The sequence below is a fragment of the Acomys minous genome (genome assembly GCF_964271855.1).
Source record: "Acomys minous genome assembly, chromosome: 14".
NCBI classification, from domain to species: Eukaryota; Metazoa; Chordata; class Mammalia; order Rodentia; family Muridae; genus Acomys; species Acomys minous.
In genome coordinates this window covers 55,955,784-55,970,493 of record NC_140496.1, presented here as the reverse complement: position 1 = coordinate 55,970,493, position 14,710 = coordinate 55,955,784, and positions in this window count along the sequence as shown.

Here is a 14,710-nt window from a genome sequence, read left to right as displayed (position 1 = left end):
TTTCTAAGAAAAAGCTTTCAAAACCAAAGAGTGACTTTTTTTCTTTTTTTTTTTTTTGAGCCATGTTCTTCCTATGTAGCCCAGGCTGGCCTTGAACTAGAACTCAGTGCTCCTTCCTCAGCCTCCCATAAGCACCTTGATTATGGGTATAATCTTTTAATATCAGCCCTTGGAGCAGTTGAGAGCAGGTGTTGACGCACGTGTGAGGGGCTGGCTTTGTGGAGGCGGCTGCTGCCCTCTTATCTTTATTGTCCTTATGCCCGCACAGCTCCACACAGCTTCCTAGAGGGATGTGGCCTGTGGCCAGTGCTGTGGGAGAGGTTCAGGATCCCTCAGAAGCAGACAGTCTTGAAGTTCAGGCTCTCCTAAGAGGGAGATGTTGCCATACAGAGGAGCTTAGAGACAGGGCGGAAGGAGAGACTTTTCCTCAATGATCTATGTCTACTAAGTTACAGAGTTGGAAATCTCACTGCGTCTTTTCTCTCCAGATTTGAATACTATCCTGTGCATGCAGCTATGCTCCCGTGTGTGTGCAGGGATGGTCCTGTGTGCATGCAGGGATGCTTCCATGTCTGTGCAAGATTTGAGGCTACTGATGTGTGCTTCTACATGGTTGTGGGGTTCCAAACTTAGGTCCCCATACTTTCCCTTTACCCTCTGAGGCACGTATCCAGCTCCTGGGCCACTCCTCCTGTTATCTGACATTCTAGGTGAGTGTCTGCCTCATGCTTCACACCCAACAAGCTTTTATGTCTTGTGCATTCGCCCAGCAGTTCTAGATGTCCCCCAAATCTGACTCCCAGGGCCCCTGCCACCTTTATATTCTTGTCTCCACACTGTGGAATCCAGGCGACTGCTGCCCAGGCCACACCTACCAATAGCAGCCTCTTTGTGTCATTACGGAGAGACTGTCTGTGGATCCCCAAGCCCTTAACAGACTCCCCTGGGGTCTGGATTCCAGGAGAAGGGTTTTCAGTTCCACAAAGAAGCTTATAGAACTCAGGCTGCAACTGGACCACAAATACTATTCCTAGCTTGTTTAACCATTTCCCCATTTTATTTGGGCTCCTACAAAGGTATTACTCGTCCCAAATCAACCAGAAGAAATCTTAAGAGAATGATGCCCTGTTTTCCTTAAGGTGGGGTTGGGTGGGTTTTTGGTTGCTCTCTTGGGCTATAGATGCTTATTTTCATTGGGAGTTGGATATAAGCTGTTATTGATCTTATTCAGAGAGAAAACGAGGTTAGATTCAAGGAGGTCTCTCTTTTCCTTTATCTTTCTTTCTTAGGTTTGGAGATAGGGGTTGAAAAGAAAGAAGAGGGAATATAGCAATACATAGATATGATAGGACAAAAAGTAGATTATTGAATCTACTCCTCAACTTAATGCCTTAATTGTTACTCACAGGGTTATTTTTAACTCACTGGTATAGAATTTTGTATATTGATGAAAAATAAGTTTAATTTTGATACACTGGTATGAAATTCAAATGTAAGATTTTTCTCTACATACATTATATGTATTTCTACTCTAATATGAGGTATTTTATCCACACAACTCAAGAATAATACAAGGTTTACTTCCAATACCTTGCAGGCTGTTTAGAATAACTAAGTAATACAAGTTAATTGTTAATTGATTGAATCACAGTCATGTCAATTACTAGTCTATTTTTATCACGAGAATATGCATCCTAGGTCTAACAGATAGATATGATTCTATAGATAGATAAGGTAAAACAGTTAGATAAGGTCTTCAAAAACCTCAGAGACCTACAGAATATGGCATTTAAAAATGTTTTTGTTCTTTTAAAGATTCCTTGACAATTAGGTTAACTCCTGGCAATGCCCAGCCTACATCAAAGAAGATAATCAACATCAATGAACCTCCTTATGGAGATGACTTCAAATGTGGCAAACCAGCCACTGGGCAAAATGTCCTCATTTCTGCTATAGACAGAATTTTTTACTAAAAATGGCCAAGCTTGGATGCAGGCAGAGTCGAAGGGCAAACTCTGCCAAGACAGGGTAAGACAAGTCCTCAATAGTTCCTGCCTCACAAATATGTCTGTCAAATATATTAGGCCAGAAGGCTGAAGATGATGCTCCAATGTTATAGAGAGCTTTGGGTGACAGTTCAGGCAGCAAACTGTCTCTGTCATCTTCTCATTTTGGAAGCTGCTAACCTGCACTTCCTGTCTACTCAAGTAATTAATTTTCTCTTCTCAAGTCTCTGATGGGGTTGAAGACCAGATAGTTTAGTTTTACAATGAAGCTTAGTTGTTTAGGGGTTAAGATGTTTTTAGGTCTAGATAGGTGTTTTAAGTTAATAATGATGAGATACGATAGATATTGATTTTCAATCACAATTTTAGATGCACCAAGATAGGAAAGATGTTTTCTTCAAGGATGTCAAATACAAATAACCAAAACACTATGAATGTAGCATTTATATAACTCCTGATTGTTTCATGGTTCTTCTTGCTGTAGGTAGTATATATATATGTGTGTGTGTGTGTGTGTGTGTGTGTGTGTGTGTGTGTGTGTGTGTGTGTAATAATATAAATGTATATGTAAAATATAATAAAAAAGAAAAAACCCATAAATATTTAAAAAAAAAACTCAGATTGCCAGACTCAAGGACATCAGTGGCAACACACCCCCAACCTGTGATCCCTGCACCAAAGCTGGATGTTCTCTCTCTCTCCTTACCTCCTCCACATCCCCAAGGTCAAGCATTCCTCCTTCCCTGTTGGCACATGCCCACTCAGACTCAGTCTCCACCTAGCGTTTGAGCTCTTCCACTAAGCCTTCTACAGAGTCCCGTCATGGAGAGAATTCTTCGTTGCTGGCTCTTCTCTGAATGGCACTTGTTTTTTGTCTGGGAACTGGGGATTCCAGTGAGTGAACTAGCTGCTGTTCCCATGGCTCTTTCAAATGGTGGTTTTGATCTTTTCCTGTCCCAATTCTACTTCTCTTCCCACCTATAACCAAGGATCTTCAGTACATGGAACCAGGCAGGTACCCTTTTAGTTCTTCATTGATACCTCTATTGAATATTTTCTTTCTTTCTTTCTATTTAAAAGATTGATTGATTGATTGATTGATTGATTATGTATACAGTGTTCTTCCTGCATGAACACCTGCAAGCAGCAAGAAGGCATCAGATCACATTATAGATGGTTGTGAGCCACCATGTGGTTGTTGGGAATTGAACTCAGAACCTCTGGAAGAGCAGTCGGTGCTCTTAACCTCTGAGCCATCTCTCCAGCCTGATCTATTGAGTATTTTCATTTTCCATCTTTTCAAAGCCTTCTATTGTCAAGTCAAATGTGGTGTTGCACTTCTGTCACACCAGCACTCAGGGGTGAAGGCAGAAAGAGCAGGGGTCCATAATTATGAGGTAACTTTAAGGCCAGCCCAGGCTATGAGGCCCTGACCCAAAACAAATAAACACCTGTTGTCTTAAGGTCCAGGCTGTCAGTCTGGACCACACAATGGCCCCCATTCCTTTTGCTCCAGTAAAAGTCTTGCTCTATTTCCCTGAAAATGTATCTAAACATATGGATCAAGGCTTCCTCTCCACTCTTGGTCCCCTCAACATTCTTGGAGACATCAACCTTCAGCCTGGCTTCCTACAGAAGTTAACCCTTTAAGTTCTTGCCTTCCTCATGACTTCAGCCTCCTCATTGGAGCGCTGGGGACAAATGACTAAAGAGACTGTGACAGGCAGTGGTTTGCAACAGAGGGGGATGTAGATCAGGTGGCAAACTCAGTAAAACAGAGGTCGATGAAGACAGTTTTTGAACATGGAACTGTACCGGAACAGGAAGATAAGAGCAGCACAGTAGAAACTGGAAACTGGACACAGGGGAAAAGGCACTGCTGTAGAGCAGCCCTTGTGTGGAAAGAGGCAACACAGTCACTGTCCAAGCAGCCACACTGGCTGTGAGCCCAAAGCAGGCACCAGTCCTCTCTAGTAATAAGAGTTGGGGGTGGGGGTGGGGTGAAGAAGTGGGGGAGGGGGAGTGGAGGGCTGGAGCAGACAGGCAGGAGGGGAAAGGGAGCAGCCCTTTTGGATAGCCACTGTGTTCTCGGGAAACAAAAGTCATAGTGTTCAGCTGAGAATGAGGATTTGAGAATTTATATATAACTTTGTTAGATCTCTCTGTGTGTTTGTCTCTTTGTCTTTCTGTCTCTCTGTGTGTGTCTCTCTGTCTCTGCATGGCTATGTCTCTCTCTGTGTGTGTCTCTGTCTCTATGTCTCTCTCTTCATCTGAAATCAGGCCACAAGGGCTTAACTATGCAACTTAACTCTACCTCCCACAAATAAAACAGGAATCTGCAAACAAACGTTCTTCCTTATTTCTGCCCCTTCAACAAACAACTCCTGTGCTTAACTAGAACTGGGTTTGAGCTGTGGCCAGGCTCCACGCCTCCTGGGGAAACATGAAAGCAAAGACTTTCGATTGTTCAGAGCATATCTCTCTCTCCCTCCCCCACCCTCCCTCCCTCTCCCACCCTCCGTTCCTCTCTCTCTCTCCCTCCCTCTCCCTCCCTCTCTCCTTCCCTCCCTCCTTCCCTCCCGCCTTCCCTCCCTCCTTCCCTCCCTCCTTCCTTCCTTCCCTCCCTCCTTCCCTCCCTCCTTCCCTCTCTCCTTCCCTCCCTTCTTCCCTCTCTCCTTCCCTCCCTCCTTCCCTCCCTCCTTCAGGTTCTTCAACCATGCTGTCCATGGCAATGATCCTAGTCACTTTAAGCTACCTCTTCTACATTAAGTCAGTTCTCTTAAAGGAAGGAGTCTCACTCTCTCAGAGGTCCCACCTTGTTGCTACTATAATGTTCTATCTCTGTTAATCATGCCCTTGGTCATGTGGCTCTCTCTCCTACTAAAGCGCATTCTGAATGTTAACCTGAGAGCTCTGCTTCCTGAGCTAGTCACTCCTTCCTTCCACACCTGAGTCACAAGCTTGTAAATCCAAAGCCAAGCATCCAGCCCTAAGCTGTGTGTGTGTTTTTTTTAAAGCCATGCTTCTCTGCCTGATGTGAGGAAAAAGTGGATAGCTGAGTGATGACGGCTTTTAAAAGATTAATTACCTATATGCCAATTGTAAGCCCTCCCTCCTCTCCTCTTGGTCCCACCCTCACTCCCTCTTCTCCCTATCCCCCTCCACTACTCCTCAGAAAAGGGGAGCACCCCCTACCAACCCACCCCAGCACATCAATCAAGTCATATCATGACTAAGGGCATCCTCTTCCCCGTGACCTGGTGAAGCAGCCCAGCCTGGGGGGGAGGGGTGCAGGGGAGTGATCGAAAAGCAGGCAACAGAGTCCATATCAGAATCAGCCCCCATATGAAGCCTGGGCTGCCCATGGGCTACATCTGTGTATAGGACCTATGTCCAGTCCATGCATGGTCCTTGGCTGGTGCTTCAGTTTCCATAAGGCCCTCTGGATCCTGGTTAGTTGGCTCTGTTGGCCTTCTTGTGGAGCTCCTGTCTCCTCCAAGTCCTTCTATTCTTCCCCCACTTTTCTACAAGGCTCCCTACACTTCACCCAATGTTTGGTTGTGAATATCAGCATCTGTTTTGATCTGCTGTTGAGTAGAGCCCCTCAGAGGACAGCTATGCTAGGCTCCTGTCAGCAGAGTATCCTTAAAAGGAGTTGGCTCTCTCCCATGGGGTGAGTCTCAGGTTGGGCCAGGCATTATTTGGATATTCCCTTAATCTCTGCTCTTTCTTTATCCCTGCACATCTTGTAGAAAGGGTAGAATTTGGGTCAAAGTTTTTTTGGGGGAGTTGGTGTTCCCCTCTCTCCATTAAGAGCCCTGTCTAGTTAGAGGGTGTCCTCTTCAGTCACCTTGGCTCCTGCTACTAAGTCTCAGCTACAGTCACCCTCATATCCTACCAGAAGCCGACCCTGTCTTAGGTTGGAGAGCTTGTCACAGAGATGTCCCACCCACAGTTTCTCTTCTCTCTGCAGGCCCTCTGTTCTCCCGCCTCTGCTCTTCCTAGGTCTGATCTCTACCCTCATTTGTTCCCTCTCTTCAACTTTTTCTGCTGACTATTCTACTTCCCCTCTGGGTGAGATTTAAGCACATTCCCTTGGGTCCTCATTGTTACTTATCTTCTTTGGGTCTATAAATTGTAGTATGCTTATCCTGTGGTGTCTTTAATCCCAGCACTCTGGAGGAAGACGTATGTAGATTTCTGAGTTCAAGGCCAGTTTAGTCTATAGAACCTGTTCCAGGACAGCCAGGGCTACACAGAAAACCTTTGCCTCGAAAAGACAAAAGCAAACAGAATAAAGTAGATCAAAAGCTAGGTTCATCCACAGTCAGAAGTTTAGCAGGTCTGAGTGAATAAATGGCAAAGTGTGTAGAAGGAGTTAGGAGTTTATGGGGATGCAGTGTGGTTATCTGACCGAATAGGGAAAACTGAGGGATGGTAGCAGAAAAATAGTCAGTGGTGATTCCAGCAGAGATGAAGGTGGTACTTTAGAGTGAGCCAACAAAGTCAAGGTTGTTACACATTGGGACATATGAACTAGACTTCCCTAGGTAGAGGGGAGCTGGCTGGCTGTACCTGTGCTCAAGTTTCTAAAGGCAATCCTTTTTTTTTTTTCACAAAAGCACTCTAAGTTATTACGTGTATGCCCATAGATTAATGCTGATCAGAGAAGCTTGTTTTTGCAGTGGGCAGGAGCTGTAGGGACCCATACCTGGCCTAAGGGCTGAGAATAAGTGAGTGCTGATTCAGCCACAATGGGCCGGTCAGTCGCCTATATTACTCCCTCTGTGGCTCTGGGAACACACAGTGGGGGAGGGGTTGGAAGAATGTAAGACATCAAGAAAAGGATGAGAAGCCCTGACTCCAGACAGGACATGGCCTTTGCACGCTTGAACTCACACAAGCTGTGACTATCTGTACAAGGTTTGTACAACATTGGTTCCTTAATATCCTATCACGGAAATGGGGTGGTTCGTGGCCCCTACCTGTCCCTGAAGCCAATGGTTGGTGGGGAAGGGAGATATGTTTTCTTCAGTGGTAGAGTAAGCAAGCCTAAAGAAGAAGCCCATTGGATCATGTGAGAGAGAGAGAGAGAGAGAGAGAGAGAGAGAGAGAGAGAGAGAGAGAGAGAATAGTGACAAGGCGGTATCAGGATAAATATGACCAAAATACATATTTGTATAACTGTGTAAAAATTGTATAAATATTATGAAACCAATTTTTATATAATTAATATATACTAACAAATATATGCTAACAATAACAAAGACCAAAGTAAAAAGATTCTACAAATCTGAATGGCTGAACTTTGTGGTTATGGTGAGTTAAAATACTGTAGGTCAAATTATGTTAGGCTGCTGGAAGAGTCATGCCTTTAATCCAGCACTCTGGAGGCAGAGGCAGGTGGATCTCTCTGAGTTCAAGGCCAACCTGGTCTATAGAGTGAGTTCCAGGACAGCCAGGGCTGCACAGAGAAACCCTGTCTCAAAAAAAGGGGAGGGTAGAGCTGGAGAGATGGCTCAGTGGTTAAAAGCACTGGCTACTCTCCCAACAAACCCAGGTTCAACTTCCAGCATGCACATGGTAGCTCACAACTATCTGTAACTCCAATATCTGACACCCTCACACAGACATACATGCAGGCAAAACACCAATGCACCTAAGATAAAAATAAATTATTTAAAAAAATAAATCGCGGGTTATAGTCAGTTTCTTTAAAAACCATTACGGCCCAGCTCTGTATCTGCTCTAGTATCTGCACAGCCATCAAAAGCTTTAAAATGTATTCTTACATATACTGGATTCCACCAGTCTGAAAGGTAAGCATCGGACTGGGGAGACGGCTCAACAGATTGTGTTCTTGCCACAACACAGCCTGACAATCTGAGTTCAGATCCCTGGAACCCAAATAAACGCTTTTGCTGGGGGTGGCAGGGGGTGGGGGACGGAGGGGTGGCGGGGGGGGGGGGGAGAGTCAGGAAAGTTTCCGGAAGTTTGCCAGCAAGCAAGCCTGGTACATGCAATGCATAACAAATTAGACTTGCTTCAAACAAGGTAGAAGGTGAGGACTGATACCCGAGGTTGCCCTCTGACCACCACATGGGCACTGTGGCATGCTGGGGTGTGTACACACAGAGAGACAGAGACGCAGTCAGAGACAGTGAGCTGAGAATGAGGAATATCAGCAAATAGCATCTAGACCTATAACGGGGAATCCCTCACTCTGTGGTAGCCTGCTTACCCAGTGTTTCTATCAAAGTATTTTTAAAAGTGCCTCAGTTTTTTTCATTTAATTTATTCTGTTACTATAGACATTTTCTGTTCTTTCCTCTTCAACCTCTACCTCTTCCCCCTCCTATGCTCCTTTCTTCCTCATTTCTTGAAGCTGGAGAGCTTTCACCAGTCAAGAGCACTTACTGGTCTTGCAGAAGGCCCAAGTTTAGTGTTTAGCACACATGTGGTAGCTCACAGCCATTCATAACTCCAGTTCCAGATGATGTGACATCGTTTTCTGATCTCTGTGGACACAAGGCACTCATCCAGTGCACATACATCCACTCAGGGACAACTTTACACAAAAATAACAAATATTTTAAATTGTAGAGAGAAAAGTAATTGAATAAAGCAGTTATCATATGGAACACAGTCTTTGCAGCCACCAAAATCTGCTCTAGAATAAAGGTGAAATTGGGTGTTTTGCTTGTTCTGAGTTGACAAAAAAAGGAAATTAAAAATTTGGAGGTTGTGCAGATACTTTATGTGATGAGCTTTGACTGCAGGAATCAGGATGTCCGTATAATAGACATGCATGTAGCTATTTCCTCCCAACTACAATATGTCCTCCTGGGAGGACATTTGGGAGGCTTGAAGAAGCTGATGAAACTCACAAGGCTCAGAAAGTTCAGAAATTTGCGAGACTCATAAGGCTTCCAGGCTTTAAGAACGGGAGAAACCTGCTGCAAAGAGGAAGTGTCTTTGCATGCTGCAAAGTGAGTGCCAGGTGATGAGAGGGAAATCTTAGGGTTCTTTGTCTCATCAATAAAGCAATCTTAGAACAGACTCAAATGGTAGGTTGAAGGCTGTGCTGGGTACTTTTATGTCAACTTGACACAAGCTAGAATCGTTTTGGATGATTCTATTGTGGCAACACTCCAACTAGATTGGCCTGTGGTACATTTCCTTGCGTGATATGGACAGGCCCAGCTCACTGTGGGCGGTGCCACCCCTGGGTAGGTGATCCAGACTGCTCTAAGAAAGCTGAGTAAGCCATGAGGGGCAAGCCAACAAGCAGTATTCCTCCACGGCTGGCTTCTACTCCCATCCCTGTTCCATGTTCCTTTCACTGCAGAAAAATTATTAAAATGCACAGAAGCATATTAAGTAAAGTAAAAATGGAGAGAAACCACAGGAAGACCCCATCAGGTGGTAATTTTCTGCAGCGAAAGGAACCTTGTTGAGTCAAGTCCAATTGAGTACAGGGTTTGTCTGCCAGTCGCCCAAATGCTTGAAGGGACAGGTTCACAATCGTGTCCTACAAAGACTCCATCTTCCCAATACTTAAGTAAGCCCACTTTTTTGGTTTGTAAGAGTGTATGTGCTGTGTGTGTGTGATATGTGTGTGGTATATATACATGTGTGTGCAAGTGTGTGCACCTGTGAGTAAACATACCAGGCTCACCCACTAAAATATGCCCAATACACATGAGGAAGACGGTGCCAGAAAAAGATGGAAGATGTCTAGTATCTACCTCCATCAGCCCCTGCTGTAGCCCCTTGGGATGGGGACTCTCACTGAATCTGGAGCTAAGCTGGCAGCCAGCAAGCTCCAGCGACACTCCTATCTCTCCTCCCCAACATTACTGCGGTTACAGGTGTACTTTCTACAAGGGCGCTGGAGATTTGAACTCGGGTCCTCATGGTTGTGGAGCAAGAGCTCTTACCCGCAGAGCCATCTCCTCAGTCCCGAATCCACATTTCATACTTATTTTCATTACAATATTAACACATGTAATTGTTCAAGTCAGTGGGTTTCCCTGGGTATTCCCAGAGCCATATAATCTTGACCATCTTCCACTCTCCCTGCTCCAGTACCTCACTCCAACTCCTTTGTATTTTCCTTTGTACTCCCTTATCTACTTTTGTGTCCTTTAAAAGATTCTCTTAATTGTTCTCAAAAGAAGACCAGGCGTTTTCACTTTCCTTTGGGATTTGGATCCTGCAGTCCTGTCCTACAGAGTTTGCAAAGGTAAGGGCCATGAAGGAAATCTGCTAAATGTTAGGCAAACATTAAAAGAGAAATTGCACAAACAGTGTTTGTGTTTTAGGCAACTCTGCCACCAGGGTTGCTTCAGGAACAAGTTATAAATATGAATCTCCGGGTTCTAGATGCGCCCTTTCAGCCTTTGGAAGGCCAGCGTGTCCTCTTCAGCAGAAAGCCTCATGCTTTCCAGCGGACGCCATGCAGCACGCTCAAAGAGGCCAGGACATGTGCATCCAAGCAATGTCCTCCCATGCAAGTGGTGCTTTCCACTGGAGGGATGGGCAGAGGCTTCAGAATTACAGGAACCAGAAAAGGGGGGCGGGTGCAGCATTTCTACGGCAAGTCTAGACCTTAGGAGGTCCTTGTAGTGCTCTGTCCATTTGGATGCCAGCCATGCTGAGAAACAACAGGCCAGAGGCCGATCTGGATCATTAGCTCTATTTGTAAGATGCAGGCACTGAGACATGACAGATGAAGTGGCTTGAGGGTGTGTGATTAGAGGCCGTGGCTGGGGGTGGGTAAAACCACACCTCAAAGTCTAGGGCTTGTGAAGGTTTTCGTTTCCGGGGCTGTGAGAGGCAAAGGCCAGCGGTGTTTCTGATTTTCTTGTTGCCGCAGCCTATCTCTTGTGTGCCAGACCTCGTCTTTTGCGATTGCCTGGAATGAAAGGCAGACCTTTGATTCCAAAGCCTCCAGAGTGTGGTGCGGAGAAGGCTGTGGGGAGTGTGTTTAGATTCCAATCTCACTAGGTCAGAGTTCCAGAGGAAAGTAGGGGAAAGGGCAGGTAGTCTGAGAAAGCTGTGAGAAGGAAAACAATGGGCTCTTTGGTGTTTTTGAAGTGCATTTCCGAGTTCGGGTGCTCCCCTCCCCCACCTGTGGTCTGCATCCTCTAGAGGGTAGAAGGACACAGGTTGGGTTGTCGCAAGTGGGAAGGGCTCAATATTTGCATGGGGGAGACCTGATTAGAAGGGGCAGTGCTGCCCAGGACTCTTACGAAACAAGCCGGGTGCTACCCTTTCTCTGGCATCTGGCATCAAGCCTCCATCTTCGCAAACCTGTTAATCTGTTCTCATGGCCATGACGCCGCCCACATGATGATTCATCTTGATTGCTTTCTTGCCTCTCTATCTTTGAGTTCTTGGAATTTTATTGATAGATAGTGATCAAGTATTTGTCCTGCTTGTTATAATAACTCACATTTGTACTGTATTTGATCATGTCAACACTTTTCGACTTGGCTATACAGAAAACTGCCAAAAGCTGTTGACTGCTTCCTCCCACACCAACCCGGAAGTACATATTTGAAAAATCCAGCAGACATCCTTGAGAGGTCTGAAGGGTGTAGGCGGGGCTGAGCCCCTGAGTGGAGGTGGGGCCGGACTTTGCAGGGACGCCAACTAGGGGCAAAGACAGAGGTCTTGTTTAGCTTGTCAAAGCTCTGTACTGGAGCCCAGATGGTGAAAAGAGCTTCAGACAAACCATCCAGAGCCTCACAAAGACCTTCATTTCTATTCTCCAAGGCTGGCCTGGCAGTATTTTCTCCTAGTGCCGCATGTCCCAGGGGCATTGTGGGAAATCTCTGCCAGAGGTGGCTCCTGAAGTCAGCAGGCAGCCATGGGAGTTGGGCTTGTACAGAGTCTGTGGCTCTCCAAGGTATGCTTAGCCTTGATTGTCACCTTAAATATGCCCTGAAGGGCACAGGCCAAGCTGGCCATCAATGCTTCCAACACAGAACATGAGAAGGAGCAGGCAGTACCCCTGGAAACCAAGCTCGCCCACTAAAATAGCAACATCTCCAATACGTAAGAGGAGTAAGAGGACAGTGCCAGCAAGAATTTAGAATGATAACAATATGTGCACTTAATACAAAAAATAGCTTTCACTCCTCAGCACATAGACATAACATTGATACAGATAGACTGTTTGAGGGCTGTTACAACACAAGCCCACTAACGATAATTAGCAGGGATATTTGATTGGGGAACTCTGAGAAAAAGGCTAAAAGGCAGAGCGTGGTGGCATAAGCCTGTCGACCCAGCACATGGGAGGTGGAGACAAGATCACAGGTTCAGGCTGCGCTGGCTGTGCCTTGCCTTAACCTCATTCTCCTCCCCAAGCCTAAAAAAAAAAATCAATAGGAAAAATTCAAAGTACTTTTCTAAAATGTCTGAAATAACATTTCTAAGATACTAGAAGAATCAGTGTGCAAATATCAGTAACACCTGAGCAATGGCTAGCCCCATAAGAACTAATGAAGAAATATTCTTGAGAAATCGGTCCTTTAATAATAATTCCAGCTACTCGAAGCAGGGGAGAGGGACCCAACACCAATATAAAGAACACGGGAAATTCCTTACACTGACAGACGTTAGAGGTTAGGTCTCTCTCAGCTTGGAAGTTTAGTGAAGAGACTAGGTAGATATGGCTCGTCCTGTCTATTGGGGTAGCCTCTGTGAGTTCACATTCCAGCCTTCTACTTACCTACAAAATGAAATGACTTCATGAAGGGGGTTAGAGGGAGGCAGGCCCCTAGGGATGTATGGGTATTAATTTCCATTCTCGATACTTCCTGCTGGAATGGGAGCATCCTGGGGGTTGATGTGAAGTCTCTCTCCCTCTTCATCCTGTGCCAGTCGGTCAGTTGGTGATCCTCCAGTCAGGTGCTGGAAGCTGTCTGTACTCATGTCAGTCTGTGTGGTGTCCTGGGTTGTCTAGATGAATCAAGTTAAAAAGTGGTTGTCTTTAAATAGGAACAGTGGGGGCTGGAGAGATGGCTCAGTAGTTAAGAGCACTGTCTGCTCTTCCAGAGGACCCGGGTTCAATTCCCAGCACCCATATGGCAGCTCACAACTGTCTGCAATTCCAGTTCCAATGGATCTGACACCCTTGCCCTCATACCAACGCACATAAAATAAAAAATTAAATAACTTACTTAAATAAATAAATAAATAAATAAATAGGAACAGTGAGCCTCCCCAGGGGACACAGGAGTAGGTAGAGTCAGCTGAAGGATAACTTGTCAAGAGCTGCCCTCTGCTTTGAGTGTAGGTGTCTGCTTACAGCCCCACACCAGGCCAAGCCCGACCACAGGAATTCAGTTCCAGGAAGGAGAGAATCTTCTCCCTCAAGTTGTCCACTGACTTTCACCCTAGAGCTGTGGCATGCAGGTATACACACACACACACACACACACACACACACACACACACACACACACACACACGGAAAGAGAGAGGGGACACAGAGGGGGAGAGAGAGAGAGAGAGAGAGAGAGAGAGAGAGAGAGAGAGAGAGAGAGAGAGCAAACTAAACCAATAAATGTGGAAAAAACTTTAAGAGGATGCATTAGTGTGAAAAAAATTACAGCATGGTGCTAGAGCATGCGTACACAGACAGAGAGTAAGACAACATGCAGGAAACAAAAGTGGGGGGATTGTACCACACCATGGCAACACTGGGCTCAGCCAGACATTGAAGTAATAAGGCGGGGGCAGGGAGGGGGAAGCTCCAAGCCTTTCTGTGCTACATAGGAAGTTCAAAGCCCACCTGGACAACTCAGTGAGAGCCTGTCTCAGGGAGGAAGAGGCCGGGCTGGGAAAATAGCTCACTGCTTGGACACATGCTTAGCATACTCAGGGTCCCCACCTTGGCTCCAGAACACTCCCGCATGTTCAGAAACAGGAGCAGGGAACAACAAATACATTCTCGTGCTCTCAAAAATCCATAAAGGAAACAGCGCTGGAGAATAAACGAAGTGCAACCAAGCGTGCAGGCAGGAGGAGGCTCAGGAATCACACAGGGGGTCAAACACTCCAGGAAATGGTGTGCTGATTCAGTGATGCTTCCAGCAGCGGCAATTTATCAAGTTCGACAGCATTTCTGGCAGCAGAATTAACCAATGAGGGAGTTTGAGGAATAGCAACAGAACAGTCATTGGGAGTGAGTGGAACGGAGGCCACACGAGATTCTGCAGGAAAAGCTTTCTTGTTTTGGCTTTTGGTTTTCGGAGACAGGGTCTCTCTGTGTAGCCCTGGCTGTCCTGGACTCATTTCTTAGACCAGGCTGGCCTCAAACTCAGGGACCAGCCTGCCTCTGCCTCCCGAGTGTTGGGATTAAAGGCATGTGCCACCACCACCTGGCTAACAGGAAAAGTCTTTAAACTGGCACCTTGCTCTCTTCTCTCTTTCTGAAATCAGGCTGTGTTTGGTTATAGTGACATGGATCTAGAGGAAAAGTCAACACGCAAGCCTTTGGACAGACTATGCAGGCTTTGCTCACATGCACATCCTGATCAGTGCTGGCCCAGGACTTTGGACTCTCTCCCACCTCCTGTGAAAATTCTCTAGTAGCAAACTATTGGTAAACATCTGGCTTTATAAGAACTCTGGCCAGCATATGTAAATTTGTTCCCAAAGAGAGTTTTCCTTAACTGTTCTTTTCTTAA